The sequence below is a fragment of the Rutidosis leptorrhynchoides genome, chromosome 10, assembly GCF_046630445.1.
Source record: "Rutidosis leptorrhynchoides isolate AG116_Rl617_1_P2 chromosome 10, CSIRO_AGI_Rlap_v1, whole genome shotgun sequence".
Lineage (NCBI taxonomy): Eukaryota > Viridiplantae > Streptophyta > Magnoliopsida > Asterales > Asteraceae > Rutidosis > Rutidosis leptorrhynchoides.
The window spans coordinates 35,395,001-35,417,624 of record NC_092342.1 but is presented as its reverse complement, the minus strand read 5'-3'; positions in this window follow the sequence as shown (position 1 = coordinate 35,417,624).

The following is a 22,624-nucleotide window of genomic DNA, read 5'->3' as shown; positions in this document are numbered from 1 at the left end:
TGACAATGATTATGGAAAACAGAAGCAGGAGCATCGAAATATAAGGAAAGATATCAAACCCAATAACTACCCAGAAACTACAAACCGTGTGTATCAATACGTATGGCGACGTAAAGACACGGGAGAATTAGAAACATTATAATTCCAAGAAAATCATAAAAGTGAATAGATTCTTCTAGCGGTAGATGAAAGAGAAGAATGAAAGATATGAAAGTTAGAAGTATAACAAAAATCAGAACGGGATGAAGCATTTTAAAGGATACCTTAAGGTATGAATTAGAGGAGGAAGAGTAAGAGATGTGAGGTATGGAAGTAAGAAAGGGAAGGAGGTGGATTTATAGTGAAATATCCGACAAAGAAATCGAAATAGATTATCGCATTAAATCAAAGGAGATCCTGTTTTCTAAATCATCGAAGAACCAAATCTTATTACATAAGATTTTCTTTAAATCCCTTAAATTCTGGAAATCAATCCTAATCTCGACATCGGTTAAAACAATTCTATATTCACTCATTTCATTCTTTTGTGATAGCTTCACTCGTGCGCTTCACATGACCGAATTGTTTTATCCATATCTTCCAAAAATGATAAAACTCTATTAATACCTCATATTCGTCATGAAAACATTCCTATTGTTATTTATGACAACCTCTACCAAATTTCGGGACGAAATTTCTTTAACGGGTGGGTACTGTAACGACCCGGATTTTTCCGATCGTTTTACACTTATAAGATTAATATTTACATAAATTAAAACTTACCAACATGATAAGCAATCTAAATTGTTGAGATTTATGATTTTGAAAAGAGTTTTACATAACGTTTAACCGTCTAGTTTGACCGATGATATCACGAACTATACAATATATGTTAATTATACGTTTGTGTATATATATGTATATATACATATTTAACATGATTTAAGGATGTTTAAATATCTCATTTTGTATTAATAACAATAAGTTATAAGTATATTTTGAAACTACTAACTTAAGCTTTCAAAACGATAACTATACGTAACGTTATTTGACATAAATACTTACGACCTATAATGTTTATACATATATCGTATATATAATGTATTTAATCACTTTTAAAGACTTAAATACATAAAACAGTATAAGTATATTCACAAAAGATAGCTATATTTGAATCCTCATTCCATTTTTCACAAGATTTCTATACGTATATCTAGAGTATATGTACTCGTATCATACCTAGCTTCTATACGTATTTACTATTGGTATATACACATCAAATCACCACCAACCAGCCCTTGTTCATGCCTTATGTATAAGGTAACTACTTTTGTTATTTAGTATGACAATTTCACATGATTAAAAGATCTTTTCACAAAAGTACAAATTTATACACCTTTTACACCACCATAAATACATGCATCCATTTTCAATTTTTGGAACATCATTTCTCTAGCTAAACACACACACTTACTAGCCTCATGTCTCTCTAAGAACTCCAGCAAAAATCCTCTCAAGAATCACCTTAAACACCACCATAAAAAGATCAACAAAAACACTACAAAAATACAACTTTCAATTCAAGTTTATGTCTTAAGTTGCTTCCAATCTTTCATCCAATTTCATCACTCTTTTGGTTCTAGGTTTTTACTCCTCTTTTACAGCAATCTTGTCCAAGTAACTTGAGGTAGTAACTTTGTTCATAACCTTATTCGATTCATATATATATAGCTATCTTATTGTATGGTATACAATTTTAACAACAAAAACATAGTTTGAATGATTTCAAACTTGTTTGCAAACTAAATAGATCCTTCTAACTTAACTTTTAAAATACTTCAAGACCTGTAATATAACTTAAATATATGCTAATTTAACAAGGTATAACTTGGTTTTTCAAAGAATACCTTAAAAAACTGTTTTTATGACGTCGGAGTGCAACCGGGGGCTGTTTTGGGTTGGATAATTAAAAACCATCTTGAACTTTGAATTGGAGGTTTATATTCTGGAAAAATGATATTTCTTATGAATATGTTAACACATAAAAATTTCATGATTTAATTCACAGTATAAGTATTTTTAGAAAAATGGTCATTAAATGATGTTTTTGTAACAAAAATGATTAACTTCATAAGTTTCACCAAAATTTGACCTATGACCTATGATTTAGAATACAAAATAAGGTATTTACAGTTCATATTCTTAAAGAGGGACTCGATCCAAGGAAGTGGAAAGTTGAATCAACGAAAACGGAGTTGTAACGAAGAAATTATGACCAAAACAAAATCGGATATCCAAGACTAGTTTAGCCACGAAAATAATTGGAGAAAATTAAATAAATCACATCTTCCTAAAGTAACATGATATTTTATACATATGTACTCATAATTTAATTTTATATGGTTCAGGATCACCCGTAAACAATACGAGAAGATTAATCATAAGATCCCATGATTGTACGCAACACGTCATTTGACAACACCGGTACTTTATGTACGCAACACGTCATTTGACAACACCGGTACCATAGGTCAAGATTAATCTCGACCAATACATATACGATGGGGGTTTTATTTATTTCATTGGGGGTTTATTAAACAACTAAATATGAACCATTAAAATTGAATTACTAACATCGGACTGCTAACTACGGACTAAGGAATTATTAAAAGTATTAAAAGTATTATAAGTATTATAAGTATATATATGTGACGATTGTTTAAAAAGAAAAGGTATTGATATATTATATATGGATAGGTTCGTGATATCAATCGGAGACCAAGTCGAAATTACATATCTTCAAGACAAAAGTGAGTATATAGTCCCACTTTTAAACTCTAAATATTTCGGGATGAGAATACATGTATTTTATGTTTTACGCTATGGACACAAGTAACTGAAAAATATATTCTACGTTGAGTTGTACCACTGGCATACTTCCCTGTAGCTTGGTAACTAATATTTACAGCGGTATTGTAAACGCGAATCCTGTTGATAGATCTATCGGGCCTGACAACCCCAACCGGACTGGACGACCAGTATTCAACGGTTGCACAGTACTTCGTTTCGTGACTACACCTTGGTACGGTGTAGTAAGATTTCATAATAAAGGGAATATGTGACGTGATTAAATGTTAAGTATGGTTACCAAGTGCTCAACCACTTAGAATATTTTTATTAAAATGTTTATATATGAAATCTTGTGTTCCATTGTTATAACGCTGCTAGCATCAAACCTATATATCTCACCAACTTTATGTTGACGTTTTAAAGCATGTTATTCTCAGGTATGAATTAAGTCTTCCGCTGTGCATTAGCTCATGTTAAGGATACTACTTGGGACCTTTTAAGCCATGATACAAAGACGTTGCATTCGAGTCATTGGAGTTCAATAGAGAATATAAATAAGTAAATGACAGATTAGGTCATTTGGATATTATGAAATGTTAGACGAAAATGTCAAATATTGATGTAATGATAGTTTGCCTTTTAAGAATAAATGCAACGTTTGTAAAATGTATCATATAGAGGTCAAGTACCTCGCAATGTTATCATATGTTATTGTATTCGTCCCTATGGATTGGGTCGGGTCGTCTCAACAGGACCTTGTGCCAGACCGAAAAACTATAGTGTGATCTTTACTATTGCTCCTACAAAGGATAGTAATTGCATCCGACACGATATAGACCAAAATCAAAAGCATGTCATTAGACATTGCCTTAACAATTGCTTGTTCAACGTTTTCCTTTACAATCGGACGGTAGTTTACCAAAAGGTAATATATGGAACAAGTAAACTGGACGTGTTGCTTCCTAATACAAGGTTAGCAAGTGGGTGACACAAAACCGCAAGTTTTGAGCTAAAATTTTCAAATCTGAAACCCACAAAACCCAAAAAAAACATTTTGCAAACACCGGTGAAGGGTTATTTTGGAAAACTTATCTAAGGTAAAAGCTAGATTAAATTTTCAAAAGATCAAATGTTTTCATAAAGATCTAATTTCCTAAAGGATCTAAATTTTTATAGTCATGTGGGACTGTAAACCACAACATTACTATCATTGTTCATACCGCCGTATCAAAATCACTGATGTACAAAGTGTGAAGAATAACGAAGTGATTCTAGTAAAGTTATATTCAAGTTCTGTATTGCTTGAGGACAAGCAACGCTCAAGTGTGGGAATATTTGATAATGCTAAAAACGAACAAATATTTCATAGCATTATCCTTCAAGAAAGACAAGTTTTTAGTTGCAATTGTTCTATTTACAAGTGATATTCGTTTAAAAAATAAAAGGTGAAGACAAAAGACAGAATCGACGATTTGAAGACGCAAACGACCAAAAAGCTAAAAAGTACAAAGTACAATCCAAGTGGTTCAATTTATTGATGACAAACGTCTCAAAATTACAAGAGTACAAGCCGCAAAACACAAAGTACAAGATATTAAATTATACGAAAAGGCGTTCGAAAATTCGGAACCGAGACATGAACCAACTATCAACGTGCGACTCAGCAGAGCTAAAAATACAAGTCAACTATGCACAAGAATATAATATAATATATAATTAATTATATATAATATTAGATATTATAAATAATCAGCTGTCCACGTTTAATTCATTTGGTGAGCTGGAATCCAAAGCTCCGCGACTGCGGAGATGTGAAGAAGAAAAGTACCGCACTCGCGGAGCTGTACAGTTCAAAGTGGGCCTATAAAAGGCCGCGCATTCTGCTCTATTCATCATCCCTTTTTCTTTCTATCTACGTAATATATATATATATATATATATATATATATATATATATATATATATATATATATATATATATTTTATAATTATAATTTTAATATTAAGTTAATAATAATAAGGTTATAGTGGCGAATGTTTTAAGTTTATAAGTCGAAATTCTGTCCGTGTAACACTACGCGATTAATACTCATTGTAAGTTATGTTCAACCTTTTTAAATTAATGTATTTTAGCTAAATTATTATTATGCTTATTTAAGCCGAAGTAATCATGATGTTGGACTAAATATTAAGACGGGGTTATTGGGCTTTGGACCATAATTGAGGTTTGGACAATAGACCGACACTTGTGGAAATTGGACTATGAGCTATTAATAGGCTTTATATTAATTAAATGATATCTCGTTGATTTAATATAGAGATTTATAATTTGACGTGTTTATATATAACCACATACGCTTGACTGGGTATGGTGGGTGGGATATCTATAAATACTAATAATTGTTCATTTGACCAGACACGGGGATGGATTAATAGTCACTGGACTCATTAAAATAGGGGTGGATTACATTCAAGGGTAATTGGTATAATTGTTAACAAAGTATTAAAACCTTGGATTACACGCAGTCGATAACCTGGTGTATTCATTAAACAAAGTATTAAGACCTTATTACTGTTTGAATCCCTAATTAGTTGGAATATTTGACTTCGGGTATAAGGTTAATTTGGCCAAGACTCTCGCACTTTATAATTATGACCGATGGACTATTATGGACAAAACCAGATGGACATATCGAATAATCCAAGACAAAGGACAATTAACCCATGGTAATAAATTAAAATCAACACGTCAAACATCATGATTACGGAAGTTTAAATAAGCATAATTCCTTTCTTTTATATCTCATCGCACTTTATTTATCGTACTTTAAATTATTGCATTTTTAATTATCGCACTTTTATTTTATCGTATTTTTATTTATCGTCATTTACTTTACGCTTTAAATTAAGTTAATATTTTGCATTAGGACTTAAAATCGACAAACCGATCATTAAACGGTAAAACTCCCTTTTAAAATAATAATAATAATACTTATATATATATATATATATATATATATATATATATATATATATATATATATATATATATATATATATACACAAATATAGTTTAAAATAAAAATATAGCGTTAAACTCAGCTGTATCCCTGTGAAACAAATCGGACTTACTAAAAACTACACTACTCTACGTTTAGGTACACTGCCTATAAGTGTTGTAGCAAGGTTTATGTATATCCATTCAATAAATAAATAAATAACTTGTGTAAAATTTTAGCGTATTTAATAGTATTTCGTAGTAAAATATAATCTATTTCGTACTACCCCTCGCACACATCACTAACCCTGCATTGTTCAGTATCTTCGTATGCATATTTTTACTACAAAATATCGTATCATGAGTTCATTTGATTCCCTTTTACTCTTTACATTTTTGGGCTGAGAATACATGCGCTGTTTTGTAACTGTTTTATAACTGTTTTATTTAAATACTTTTGCAATCTATATTTTTGAACTAAGAATACTTGTGATGCTTTTATAAATGTTTGACAAGATAGACACAAGCAAAATATTCCTCGAATGAATTATTATACAGACGAGATGAAGCGACACGTCCTAATCCATAAGGACGAATACATTACATTTGGTAACATCGCGAGGTATTTGACCTCTATATGATACATTTTACAAACATTGCATTCATTTTTAAAAGACAAACTTTCATTACAACGAAAGTTGACAGGAGTGCATGCTATCTCATAATATATCCAAACTATGAATGACTTATTATCAATCTTGATGAACTCAACGACTCGAATGCAACGTCTTTTGAAATATGTCATGAATGACTCCAAGTAATATCTCTAAAATGAGCTAATGCACAGCGGAAGATTTCTTTCATACCTGAGAATAAACATGCTTTAAAGTGTCAACCAAAAGGTTGGTGAGTTCATTAGTTTATCATAAACGATCATTTTCATCATTTTAATAGACCACAAGATTTTCATTTTCATTTCTCATAAATATACGTCCCATGCATAGAGACAAAAATATCATTCATATGGATTGAACACCTGGTAACCGACATTAACAAGATGCATATAAGAATATCCCCTATCATTCCAGGACATCCATCGGACATGATAAAACAACATCGAAGTACCAAAGCATCCGCTACAATGGATGGGGTTTGTTAGGCCCAATAGATCTATCTTTAGGATTCGCGTCAATTAGTAGATCGGTTTACTAATTCTTAGGTTACCAAGCAAAAAGGGGCATATTCGGCTTCGATCATTCAACCATATAATGTAGTTTTAATTACTTGTGTCTATTTCGTAAAACATTTATAAAAGCAGCGCATGTATTCTCAGTCCCAAAAATATATATTGCAAAAGTATTTAAAAAGGGAGCAAATGAAACTCACAATACTGTATTTTGTAGTAAAAATACATATGCCGACATTGAACAATGCAGGGTTGGCCTTGGATTCACGAACCTATATCATTCACATGTATATTAATACATATATTTGTAATCGAACAATTTCATATATTATATATATATATATATATATTTATTTAATTTGTGTATATATTCAAAAAGATTATTATTTATATGATTTTATTAATATATATAACTTATTATTTTAAAAATACCTAATTTGTTATATAGAAATATTTATATATAGATTGTTAATATGATTAATACATATTTATATGTAATATTACTTTTAAGTATAGTTTTGTATAAATAATATTTATTTGGTAAAATAACGTTTATATTAGTAATAAAAATCGTATTTGATTATGATGATAACAATACTTATAACAAAAACTAAATCATAAGTTTTCTACTAATGATAATAATAATGATAATTGTAATAATAATAATAATAATAACTATAGTATCTATAATAATACTTTTACTAATAATAATAATAATAATAATAATAATAATAATAATAATAATAATAATAATAATAATAATAATAATAATAATAATAATAATAATAATAATAATAATAATAATAATATTTAGTGATATTTCATAATAATAACTAAAAGGATAATAATAATATTCATATCATAAATTTTATCATAATAACAACAATTTATAATAATAGTAATAATAATAATAATAATAATAATAATAATAATAATAATAATAATAATAATAATAGTAATAGTAATAATAATAATAATAATAATAATAATAATAATAATAATAATAATAATAATAATAATAATAATAATAATAATAATAATAATAATAATAATAATAATAATAATAATAATAATAATAATATGAAGCTACCTTCAAGGAAATTGCCCAAAAAAATACTACTTTATCAAGGACTCGAACCCAAGACCATTTACTAACCAAAGACACCTCTAAACCACTGGACCATTAGTGTCTTTTCTGGAATAATAACCAAACTGTATCTATTTAACTCAGATTCGTGTTTTATCTTCTTCTTCACCATCATCAAAATCTAATCGTAGTAGAAATCAAGTTTAACTAAAAAAAAAGTTTACTAATTAGTATTAGGATTAAAATAGATTCAAAAACAATTAATTAGTGTTTAAATGAATTGAAAAAAATAAAAAAATATAAAAAAAGAACAAGGCCTGCTGGGTTACGGTTTTAACAAAAAAAAATGATTATGATTTTTAGCACATTTTGGATAAATGTTACAATGCGAATTCAGTTTCAAATCATTCCTAAACTCTTTATCAATCATCAATTTAACTGAAAACATAACCTTGAACTCGAATTTAATCGATGAAAAATCTTTGACTTTTTAAGATCAAAACTTTGACTCAACAATTCGCATTCGATACAAAAAATTAGGATTTGCAACTTTAAAGAAAGTTTAAGTGAAAGATTTATAACAACTCTGCATTGATAGATTTTGAAAATTTGTTCGAAATCAATTTATGTTGAAAAAGATGAAGTAACAGAGGTAGCGAGTAAAAAAAATATAATTCTGTGATATTCAGCAAGTAAGGGAGGTTAAATGCGATTTTAAGTGATATTGTTGGTGAATACTTTGAAGAACTTTTTCCTAAAATCGTGAGTAACTGAATCGTTTAATAGAAATTAAACTTGACAAGGAGAATCATCCAGGGAAGTAAAAAAAATAAAAAAAAATGAAAAGTAGAATAGACTTTCAACTGAATTTGGATTATCTTGGTGTCTGATTTCCTGGTTCGTACGAAAATTGGATTTGTGGAATCAATTATACACAGTCTCGATTGAGACTTCAAACAGAAAGGTGTTCCTATATAATTTCATTTATATTAAATATTAATATTAAGAATTTATAAATAATAGTAAATATATCAATAATAATATTATTATTAGTGTTATTGGCTAAAAAAAATATAGATGATAGAAAATAATAACCATATTACTAATCAAAATAATATTAATAATAATAATAGAAATAATAATAGTGATAATAATATCAATATTACTAATATTAATGATAATAAATAATGGTAATTACAATAATAACTATAAAAATGGTATTGATCATATTATTAATGATAATAATGAAAATTATGATTTTTAATGATAGTACCTAATAATAATACTATTAATCACAAGTTACACGTTTCATTTTTCATGTCTATCTAATATATACCATAATACTAATAATACAAATAATAATACTGATATTAATATTAATACTAGTAATGAGAGTAATACTAATAATATTGATACAACAAATTATGCTTATCAAATCTCATATTTTTATGTTATGTATTAAGTTAATAATATTAATAATACTGGTATCAATATTAATAATGAATGTAATATATATATATATATATATATATATATATATATATATATATATATATATATATATATATATATATATATATATATTTTAATATAAGAACTATATTAATATATTACTTTTTACATATTTCATTTTTAATATATATATATATATATATATATATATATATATATATATATATAATAACTTTTTCTGAATTTTTTAATATTTATTCATTTTATATATATTTTCACATATTTATGTACACACAATAGTTCGTGAATCGTCGGGAGTAGTCAAAGGGTATTTGAATATATGAACACAGTTCTAAAATTTTCAAGACTTAATATTACAGACTTTGCTTATCATGTCGGAATTATATAAAGATTAAGTTTAAATTCGGTCGGAAATGTCCGGGTCGTCACACGAGAGGTTCTGTTGATTATTATATCTGAATTAGTTGGACGTTATAATTGCCACTAATTGATATGAATGTTCCCCCTGATTATTATAGTTTGGTAACCTAAGAATTAGGAAATGGGTATGGCCCCTAATTCACGCGAATCCTAAAGGTAGCTTCCGGGTTTAACACCCCCACCCAGAATGTTCACTAGACGGAAGAGCTAGTGGGCGTGGTGTTTAGTACTTCGAGGTTTATATATTTATTACAGACTGAAAGTTCTATTTATTTTGGGGATATTTATGATGCGCATTAAATGTTAAGGTCGGTTACCAAGCAAAGAAAGCAAGGTGAATGTTATATATCGAGAGAATGATTTTTATATACAGGTTATGTGTATGATATTTTGTACACGAGATATGTGTATGGTTATTAAGCATTTTGAAGAATGATTTCGTACACGAGAAATGTTTACTGTATTTAAAGGAAATCGCATGTACATTACAGGTGGGTGTAGGATTCGGGCCCATTTGTACCATGCACATTTAAATCTTGTGGTCTATTAAAATTATGAATTTTATTGTTTATGAAAAACCTATGAACTCACCAACCTTTTGGTTGACACTTTAAGCATGTTTATTCTCAGGTTTGAAAGAAATCTTCCGCTGTGCATTTGCTCATTTTAGAGATATTACTTGGAGTCATTCATGACATATTTCAAAAGACGTTGCATTCGAGTCGTTGAGTTCAACAAGATTATTATTAAGTCATTTATAGTTTGGATATATTATGAAATGGTATGCATGCCTGTCAACTTTCGTTGAAATGAAAGTTTGTCTTTTAAAAACGAATGCAATGTTGTAAAATGTATCATATAGAGGTCAAATACCTCGCAATGAATCCAATTATCATGTAACGTTTATAATCGATATGAATGGGGCATTTCAGTTGGTATCAGAGTGTGATGACCGGTCCAAATCCACTTGGACGAATACTTCATTCATTGATTTCATAGTGAGGTTTTTACCTCTATATGATACGTTTTGTAAACATTGTATTCTTTTGAAAAGGCACACCATAAATGAATATATAAATCCAAGGTTTTCTACGTCCGATGATTTCTACGTATAGACAATCACCGTATATAATAGTTTTTAACAATACATCCGTTGACAATACAGTCAAATAAGATACATGATGATGATTTTGTGAATGCAAAGTTTTCTTGAATAAAACATGTATGACTCCAGGCACATAGCTTGTATAACGTATAAGCAAACAGCGGAAGACTTCTAGGAACCTGAGAATAAACATGCTTAAAAGTGTCAACACAAAGGTTGGTGAGTTCATAGTTTTAGTGTTGCGCATAATATGTATATAAAGGTGGATCACAAGATTTCAGTTGTTTCATCCAGAAACGTTTATCAAAATATTCTACGAAATTGAGCACCCTGGTAACTAAGCTTTAACGTTATTATAAGTACCCCTGTTTTAACATACATGCAACCAACATGTACAATACACGCAAACCAACGTGTACTAAACTCAAATAGCATACGTCTATTTTATAGTTCAGGCTAGAGTTTCTATACCTGGAATAGACGGGGATGTCAAGCCCTATGGATCCATATATAACTACTCGAGCCCACCAGCTCTTATAACCAGTAGTTACTAGTTACCAAAGCTAAGGGATTTTTGGTTCAAACTCAGTGTAGAATTAAGTATGTACTTGTGTCCATTGCGTTTAAAATAAAGTGCATGTATTCTCAGCCCAAAAATATAGATTGCAAAAGCAATTAAAAAGGGAGCAAATGAAACTCACCTTAGCAGCACATAAATTCATTCACCGAAATGTGACTCAAACTCGGAATGCAAAGTAATCGTAGATCTCAACCTAGAGAACATATGTTGGTCAATAAATGTCTAACAAACTAGGTCGGGTCATAGTGTATCACAATCCTAATGCTCGAGACCGACATGTAAAAGTTAACAAAAGTCATCTCAAAAGTCAACTAGACCAATATGATCTTTAAACCTATACATGTTTATTAACATAATATAAGTCTTGATAATTGAACGAATTTATAGTTTATTAAACTTAAAATATTATTTATTTCAGGAGCTATATTATATTTGAATTATCATGGCAATCGAAAATATTTTATTATTTCACATAGTTTTCCAATACTTGTAAAATCAGATTAGAGTGTTTATAAAGCTTTAAAACATGATAAGACAGTCAACTTTGACAATTGTTCAACAAGATGAGACGTGCCTTATATAGAAATTCATTTACTCGATTAGTAATATTTGAAAATCCAATTTATCAATGTTATAAACAAGTTGTTTAAATATCAATTGCAGATTCAAAAGCAATTTCAATTAATGTTAATCATAATTCAGTTGACCATATCTTTTAATCCGTTCAGCGAAATCACGCGATTTCTAAATGAAAAGTTAATAATTTTTCGCCAGCTTTTCAAAAACATGCATATCATATACTTTATATCAGTAGCATATGTATCAAATTCGTGATTCATCATAAACTATCTAACGACAAAATTAAAGCATACAAGCATGCATAAACATATATACTCGAGCACTAGTAAGGGATACACTATTAGTATATAAAAGTTAAGATATGAATGCTCACGTATCAATATTGAGATTCAATATTGCAGGAAAGTACGTAGAAGCAACGGAGATGATAAACACTAGTTTGACTCACGAGCAATACCCCTGAACCATACCCATAACTTCCATAGCTATAACCCATAATTTCCTTAGCTCTATCCCGCTCGAAAAACTCGTTTGAAATAACTCGCTCATGACTTCGTCGTAGTATTTTATGTATAATACTAATACTAATAATAATAATAATAATAATAATAATAATAATAATAATAATAATAATAATAATAATAATAATAATCTTAATTATATTAATAATAATAATAAAAATAATAATAATTTAAATAAATATTACGGAGTATAATATAGATCAGAGAGATAGAGTGTAAAAAACTGCGCGAGAATTCGATCATTTATAGACCTGGCCTCACAACCCTTCCATGCGATCGCATGGTTTCGAAGGGCATTGGCCATGCGATCGCATGGCCCTAGTGTCCAGCTCACAATAATTTTGTCTCTTTTTTCGTCGACATATTATTTAAATATATATATAATATATATAATTTATATTAATTAATTATATATTATATTATATTCTCGTGCATAGTTGATTTGTAATTTTTGTTCCCGTGACTCGTACGTTGTCACTTGAATTATGTCCCGGTTCCAGTTTCTCGAACGCATTTTCGTACGCTTAGAAAACTAGTATTTTATGTTTCTTGTATTGTACCTTTATCAATAACAAGACTCGAATCAATGAAAAACTATCTCACTCGTAATGTAACTTGTATGTTTGAGTGTTATGGTCATTTGCATTTATAAATTAACGTCTTAATATATAATAATATTATTTTTAAATCAAAACGTTTTATATCTAAGTTAATATTATATTTTATAACATTTGTAAAATATACATACATTTTCATTTTGAAATAGTGTTTTACTGTAGCAAAATGATTTTTAATGTAGCAAATAGTGGTTTTCGAAAACACTGTAGCTTTTCGGGTACTGTAGCAATTCGAAAATACTGTAGTAAATTAATGTTTTACTCGTTCATCTTAAACGTTTTAGTTAATTTATCTAAATATCAATCGAATCAATAATCGAATGTTACTATCATTTACTAAATTACTTGAAATTATATATATGTATATATCTTTATTTAATATACATAAATCAGTTTTTAAATACACATTGCAAGTTATTTATAATTAATTTTAATAATTAATATTTCAACTTATTGTGTGTGTGTGTATATATATATATATATATATATATATATATATATATATATATATATATATATATATCTATTTACAAATAGATGTTCGTGAATCGTTGGTCAATAGTCAAAGGTTAACTGAATATATAACATTAGTTCAAAGTTTTGAGACTTCAACATTACAGACTTTGCTTATCGTGTCGAAATCATATAAAGATTAAGTTTAAATTTGGTCAGAAATTTCCGGGTCGTCACAGTACCTACCCGTTAAATAAATTTCGTCCCGAAATTTGAGTGAGGTCGTCATGGCTAACAATAAAAATATTTTTATGACGAATATGAGTGGATAAATAGAGTTTTATCATTATTGACTAATATAGATAAAACAATTCGATTATGTGAAGCGTATGAGTGAAGCTGTCACAAAAGGTTGAGATAGAGATTTAACTTTGGACGTAGTCACGGTGGATTTCCGGATTTCAAGGGATTTAGAGGAAAATCTTCGTAATAAGATTTGATTCTTCGGTAGTTAAGGAGATAGGATCTTCTTTGGTTAAATGCAATAATCTGTTTTGATTGCTCTGTCGGATATTTCACTATAAATCCACCCTCTTCATTTCCTTATTTTCCACCACTCATACCTTCTATTCTTTCTCCCTCAATTCATATTTTAAAGCATTCATCAATATGCTCCATCCAGTTCTGCTTCTTGATATAATCCTAACTTTCATATCTGTCATTCTTCTTTTTCATCTGCCGCTGGAAGAATCTATTCACTTCTACTATACTCTTGGTTTTATAGTGTTTTTAGTTCTCCCGTGTCTTTATATTGCTATATGCATCGATATATACGGTTTGTAATTTCTGAGTTGTTGTTGGATTTTATATCTTCCCTTATATTTCGATGTTTCTACTTCTGTCTTTCTATAATCATTGACATCCACAGTTAATGCTCTCTCCTATTTGCTGCGATTTATACTCCCATTTTTTTGGAGCTTCATGCTTTTGTTTTCTTCTTCTTCCCGACTTCAAGTCAAGCGAATAATGGTCCAGAATTCGTAGGTATGGAGTTTTGAATGATCATAATATACAAAGCAGAAAGGAAAGGTAATAGCACGATTTGATTTGTCAAATTACCAGAATATCTGGAAAAGACTGAATCATCAAGAAAATATTTTCTTGATATGTTTAGAGGTTAAATAGAATGAAAGAGTTATGTAACATGGTTCATGATGAGGGCATGATCTGTGAACCTTTATCACATTCCATTAAAAACTCAGCATGACTTACTGTAATATAATCACGTTGATCAAGTGTCATTATATTATACTAACTCATGCTTCAGTTCCCAACACTGCTTCAAAAAATATTCATAATTTAAACTCGAAGGTTTACAGAATATAGAAACTAAACAGTTTCCTTTATGATGTAATACCGATAACGCAAGGAGATAAATGATTTCAGATAAGAATAATTATGAAAATAACTTCAGAAATATCGAGGATATTTATAATGAAAGATATGATGATATCTTAGAATTTCTAATAACATAGGATAATAAAGAAGATTTGTCCGTAAAGATTTAGAGTCAGAAGCAAGGTATTCATTAATGATTTCAGCAGATACTGAATCATTTGAATTCTTTGAAGGCAGGTTTAGTCTTTGTGATTTGTCAACAGTCTCCTTCATAGTTTGCTCAATCCGTTTTTCAGTTTCAAATCTAAGCTTTTTCAACATACCACTCTTTATTATCAAACTTTTGGCTGTTAAGGTCGTTTACAGTTTTTGCTGCTTCATCAGCATTTTTCCAAAATTCAGAAAACTAGTTCGCAGTTTGGGCATTTTTCAGAAACTTCACATTCGAAGTATATAAGTCTAGGAGATAGACGTTATATGTATATATATATATATATATATATATATATATATATATATATATATATATATATATATATATATATATATATATATATATAACTGTTGGCGTAGAATTATTGCGAAATTCAAGAATAATGATTGAAGCTTTTTGATATGACAACTATCGTTACAAGATGCAGATGGGCATATGATGGGGTTTCGATAAATATAATGATTTTTTGGAAAGTCAAAGATCAACAAAACTGTTGGTAAGTTTCCTGCTAATGTGGTGGGACATAAACGGTTTCCCGGTAACGACGACGAAAAGGGCAAACGTATATATCAAGGTTACAATGAGGTTAATCCAAATGAAGGAAAAAAAATCAAAGTTGATTTACTGGAGGTGTGACAAAACTGGCTAATTTGGAAAGAGATTTCAAAGTTATTTTCGGTAATAACAACGTCAATGGATCACAGATTCGTGCTAAACTTTTACTTAAATTCCAAGGGTTTTCCAGGTGCATGAATATATGCATAAGTCTTTCCTTTCGTAGGTAACGTGTGGTTGGATCATTCTCTCGGTTGCTTCTTAATTGAGATGTTTTCAAGAATCATGCAGGGTTTGAACGCAGATTGTAATCGTCATATGATGTTCTAGAATTTTGAATAACATAATTATTTTTCTAGGTTTTATGAATAGGAGTGATGTTCTAGCACAGTTTTGAAAATCAAAGTACAGCTTTGAAAGATCTAGGGATATGTAATTGAATTTGAATGATATGGTTGTTTTGATTTCTATGAAAGAATATATCTCGTTATGAAAGTAGTGAGTATAGTTGATGATTTGTTGAATCAGAATCGAAGAATGTAACATATTAATTGTGAATTTATATATCTTTCGGGTATTACCTAGCTGTTAAAATATTCTCACCATTAACAGTTTGTACAAAAGAATTTTTAATTACAATCTTTATGAAAATATACCTACATATATATTTTCTTTAGATGTAATCATGGATTTAATGAGTTAACATAATATTAATCTCATCTGGTTTCCGATTAGGACTAGAATATATAATCTCTAAAACTTTAGATATTATATAATTGCCGTAAAATATTTCTTCAATGAAGTTATGAATTAATACTTCATCGTTTTTTGTTGTTGGTATTCCTTGGTATCTACAGGGCGTATGACATTGATGCTCGAGGAACATATTGTGATGTTGAGGTGATTGATGAGGACGTTGTTGTTGTTGGTGGTAATGGTACTGTTGGTGTTAATGATGGTGGTATTGTTGATGCCGGTGATGCTGCTGGTGCTTGTGGTATTGAGGCTTGCGATGTGGATGTTGTTAGCGGTACTGGTGTTGTTGATGGTGCTTGTAATCTTTGCACCATATTCTCCAAAGCCGTCACGTAAGCGCGAAGCTCGTTGACTTCTTTTATCACGCCAGGGTGATTGTCGGTTCGGATGAGCGGATGAATAAGATCTAGAATTTGAGATAGTATATAATCATGACGAGATACTCTGGAAATGAGGGAGAAAATGGTATTACGAACAGGTTCGCTGGTAAATGCTTCAGGTTCTTCGCCAAGAGGTGAATGTGGTGGATGGAAGGGATCACCTTCTTCCTGTCTCCAATGATTAAGTAGATTACGAACCCATCCCCAATTCATCCAGAATAGATGATGGCTAATTGGTTGCTCTATTCCGGTCACACTGCTTTCAGAGCTCGAGGAGTTCGAGGAATCAAGTGAGAAATCCATATTATATGATAGGATAAAGAGTTTTCGATATGAGATGGGTGTTGAATACTGAATGATATCTTCGTCTCCTTGAATACGTATATATAGCAAAAAGATTCCGTAATTTACGGAGAAAATTTAGGAAAAGTGTCAGACAAAGTCTACTGAGATAAATATGAGGAGATATGATTTGTCTATACTTCCATTTATGCAATAATTGCAGTAAGACGTGTCTAGATTCAATTATGATAAGAAAAACTCGATAAAAACAGATACGATCATAGTCCAGACTCACTAATGCATCCTAACAATTACCAGTTAAACACACTAATGCAAATTCTGGTTCCCTATGACCTCAAGCTCTGATACCAACTGTGATGACCCGTCCAAATCTACTTGGACAAATACTTCATTCATTGATTTCATAGTGAGGTTTTTACCTCTATATGATACGTTTTGTAAACATTGCATTCTTTTGAAAAGGCACACCATAAAAGAATATATAAATCCAGGGTTTTTGATGTCTGATGATTTCTGCGTATAGACAATCACCGTATATAGTAGTTTTTAACAATACATCCGTTGATAATACAGTCAAATAAGATACATGGTGATGATTTTGTGAATGCAAAGTTTTCTTGAATAAAACGTGTATGACTCCAGGCACAAAGCTTGTATAACGTATAAGCAAACAGCGAAAGATTTCTAGGAACCTGAGAATAAACATGCTTAAAAGTGTCAACACAAAGGTTGGTGAGCTCATAGTTTTAGTGTTGCGCATAATCTGTATATAAAGGTGGATCACAAGATTTCAGTTGTTTCATCCAGAAACGTTTATCAAAATATTCTACGAAATTGAGCACCCTGGTAACTAAGCTTTAACGTTATTATAAGTACCCCTGTTTTAACATACATGCAACCAACATATACAATACACGCAAACCAACATGTACTAAACTCAAATAGCATACGTCTGTTTTATAGTTCAGGCTAGAGTTTCTATACCTGGAACAGACGGGGATGTCAAGCCCTATGGATCCATATATAACTACTCGCGCCCATTAGTTCTTATAACCAGCAGTTATTAGTTACCAAAGCTAATGGATTTTTGGTTCAAACTCAGTGTAGAATTAAGTATATACTTGTGTCCATTGCATTTAAAATAAAGTACATGTATTCTCCGCTCAAAAGTATAATTGCAAAAGCAATTAAAAAGGGAGCAAATGAAACTCACCTTAGCAGCACATAAATTCATTCACCGAAATGTGACTAAAACTCGGAATGCAAAGTAATCGTACATCTCAACCTAGAGAACATATGTTGGTCAATAAATGTCTAACAAGCTAGGTCAGGTCATAGTGTATCACAATCCTAATGCTCGAGACCGACATGTAAAAGTTAACAAAAGTCATCTCAAAAGTCAAAACTAACCCAATATGCTCTTTAAACCTATACATGTTTATTAACATAATATAAGTCTTGATGATTGAACGAATTTATAGTTTATTAAACTCAAAATATTATTTATTTTAGGAGCTATATTATATTTGAATTATCAGGGCAATCGAAAATATTTTATTATTTCACATAGTTTTCCAATACTTGTAAAATCAGATTATAGTGTTTATAAAGCTTTAAAACATGATAAGACAGTCAACTTTGACAATTGTTCAACAAGACGAGACGTGCCTTATATAGAAATTCATTTACTCGATTAGTAATATTTGAAAATCCAATTTATCAATCTTATAAACAAGTTGTTTAAATATCAATTGCAGATTCAAAAGCAATTTCAATTAATGTTAATCATAATTCAGTTGACCATATCTTTTAATCCGTTCATCGAAATCACGCGATTTCTAAATGAAAAGTTAATAATTTTTCGCCAGATTTCCAAAAATATGCATATCATATACTTTATATCAGTAGCATATGTATTAAATTTGTGATTCATCATAAACTATCTAACGACAAAATTAAAGCATACAAGCATGCATAAACATATATACTCGAGCACTAGTCAGGGATACACTATTAATATATAAAAGTTGAGATATGAATGCCCACGTATCAATATTGAGATTCAATATTGCAGGAAAGTACGTAGACGCAACGGAGATGATAAACACTAGTTTGACTCACGAGCAATACCCCCGAACCATACCCATAACTTCCATAGCTATAACCCATAATTTCCTTAGCTCTATCCCGCTCGAAAAACTCGTTTGAAATAACTCGCTCATGACTTCGTCGTAGTATTTTATGTATAATAATAATAATAATAATAATAATAATAATAATAATAATAATTATAATAATTATAATAATAAAATAATAATAATAATAATAATAATATTAATATTAATCTTAATTATATTAATAATAATAATAATAAAAATAAAAATAATAATTTAAATAAATATTACGGAGTATATTATATAGATCAGAGAGATAGAGTGTGAAAAACTGCGCGAGAATTCGATCATTTATAGACCTGGCCTCACCAACCCTTCCATGCGATCGCATGGTTTCGAAAGGCATTGGCCATGCGATCGGATGGCCCTAGTGTCCAGCTCACAATGATTTGTCTCTTTGTTCGTCGACATATTATTTAATTATATATATAATATATATAATTTATATTAATTAATTATATATTATATTATATTCTCGTGCAAAGTTAATTTGTAATTTTTGTTCTAGTGACTCGTACGTTGTCACTTGACTTATGTCCCGGTTCCAGTTTCTCGAACGCATTTTTGTACGCTTAGAAAACTAGTATTTTATGTTTCGTGTATTGTACCTTTATCAATAACAAGACTCAAATCAATGAAAAACTATCTCACTCGTAATGTAACTTGTATGTTTGAGTGTTATGGTCATTTAAGTTTATAAATTAACGTCTTAATATATAATAATATTATTTTTAAATCAAAACGTTTTATATCTAAGTTAATATTATATTTTATAACATTTGTAAATTATACATACATTTTTATTTTGAAATAGTGTTTTACTGTAGCAAAATAATTTTTACTGTAGCAAATAGTGGTTTTCGAAAACACTATAGCTTTTCGAGTACTGTAGCAATTGGAAAATACTGTAGCAAATTAGTGTTTTGCTTGTTCATCTTAAACGTTTTTGTTAACTTATCTAAATATCAATCGAATCAATAATCGAATGTTACTATGGTTTACTAAATAACTTGAAATTATATATATGTATATATCTTTATTTAATATACATAAATCAGTTTTTAAATACACATTGCAAGTTATTTATAATTAATTTTAATAATTAATATTTCAACTTATTGTGTATATATATATATATATATATATATATATATATATATACAAATAGATGTTCGTGAATCGTCGGTCAATAGTCAAAGGTTATCTGAATATATAACATTAGTTCAAAGTTTTTGAGACTTCAACATTACAGACTTTGTTTATCGTGTCGAAATCATATAAAGATTAAGTTTAAATTTGGTCAGAAATTTTCGGGTCGTCACACAGAGCGGTGGTCTTAGCGAACCAGGTCATGCATTAGTGTGTCTAACTGATAGTTGTTTAGATGCATTAGTGGGTCTGGACTTCGACCGTGTCTGCATGTCAAAAATTTTGCTTATCATTTCGTGTCAAAAATTACATGCTTATCATTCTTAGTCTAGACACATCTTACTGCATTGATTGCATGAATAGTGTGCAGACAAAATTCATATCTTAGCGTATCTACACTGTAAACTTTGCCTGACATATTCCGTAAATTCCTCCGTAATCTACGAAATCTTTTGATCTATATATATAGATATTCTATGTAATTAGAATACCATCCGATAGCCGAAAATCATTTCATATCGAAAAATCCTTTATTCAATCGTACAAAATGGAACTCACCACTAGTTCAAGTACCTCGGATTCCGATATGGAGTTCCACTCAAGCATCGAAAGCAGTGTGACTGGAATGGATCAACCAATTAGCCATCATCTATTCTGGATGAATTGGTAATGGGTTCGTAGTCTACATAATCATTGGAGACAAGAAGAAGGTGATCCCTTCCATCCACCACATTGCCCTCTTGGCGATGAACCTGAAGCACTCACCGGTGAACCAATCCGAAACACCATTTTCACCCTCATTTCCATAATAGCTCGCAACGATTACATAATATCTACCATTCTAAACCTTATTCGCCCGCTCGTCCGAACTGACAATCATACCGGTATAATAGAAGTCAACGAGCTTCGCGCTCGAATAATGACTCTGGAGAATATGGTGCAATATCTACGAGCATCAGGTAGCACCAGCAGCATAACCAGTACCGCCATCCATAACATCCATATCCCATGATTCAACATCACAAAATGTCCTACGAACATCAACGTCATACGCACCATAGATACCAAGGAGTATCAATAACAATAACTGATGAAGTATTAATTCATAACTTCATTGGAGAAGTATTAGGCATCGATTATGTAATCTCTAAAGTTTTAGAGATTATTTATTTTAGTTCCAACCGAAAATCAAATGAGATTGATATCATATTAACTTGTTAAATCTATATTACATCTGAAGAAAATATATATATGTAAGTATATTTTCATAAACATTGTAATTAAAAATTCTTTTGTACAAACTGTTAATGGTGAAAATATTTTAATGGGTAGGTGATACCCTAGAAATATTTAGATTTCACATTAATAAGTTACACTGTACATTCCTCCAATTTGATTCAACAGTCATTTACTATCCTACTTACATCCACAGATATACGTATCCATTCACCGCAGAATAATCATTTTCTTTCAATTTCATATTTGGATTTTGACATATCAGAATCCAACAAGTGGCATAATGAAGAACACATTGGACAAAATAAAATTTGTTAGAAACAAACAAATTAACTATGAGAAATTATGTTAAGAATCTAACTATTCCTAGCTAACTGTTCCTAGCTAACTGTTCCTAATTCCCTATTACATTTTAATTATCGCAATTTTAATTATCACAATTTAATTATCGAAATTTAATTATTGCAATTTATTTATCGTCATGTAATTTCTGTTATTCATTTTACGCACTTAAAATATCGACGGATAAATCGGGACACGTATACAATGTTTTGACATTTCATATTGACATCATCTATATATATTATTTTGAATAACCCATAAGACACTAT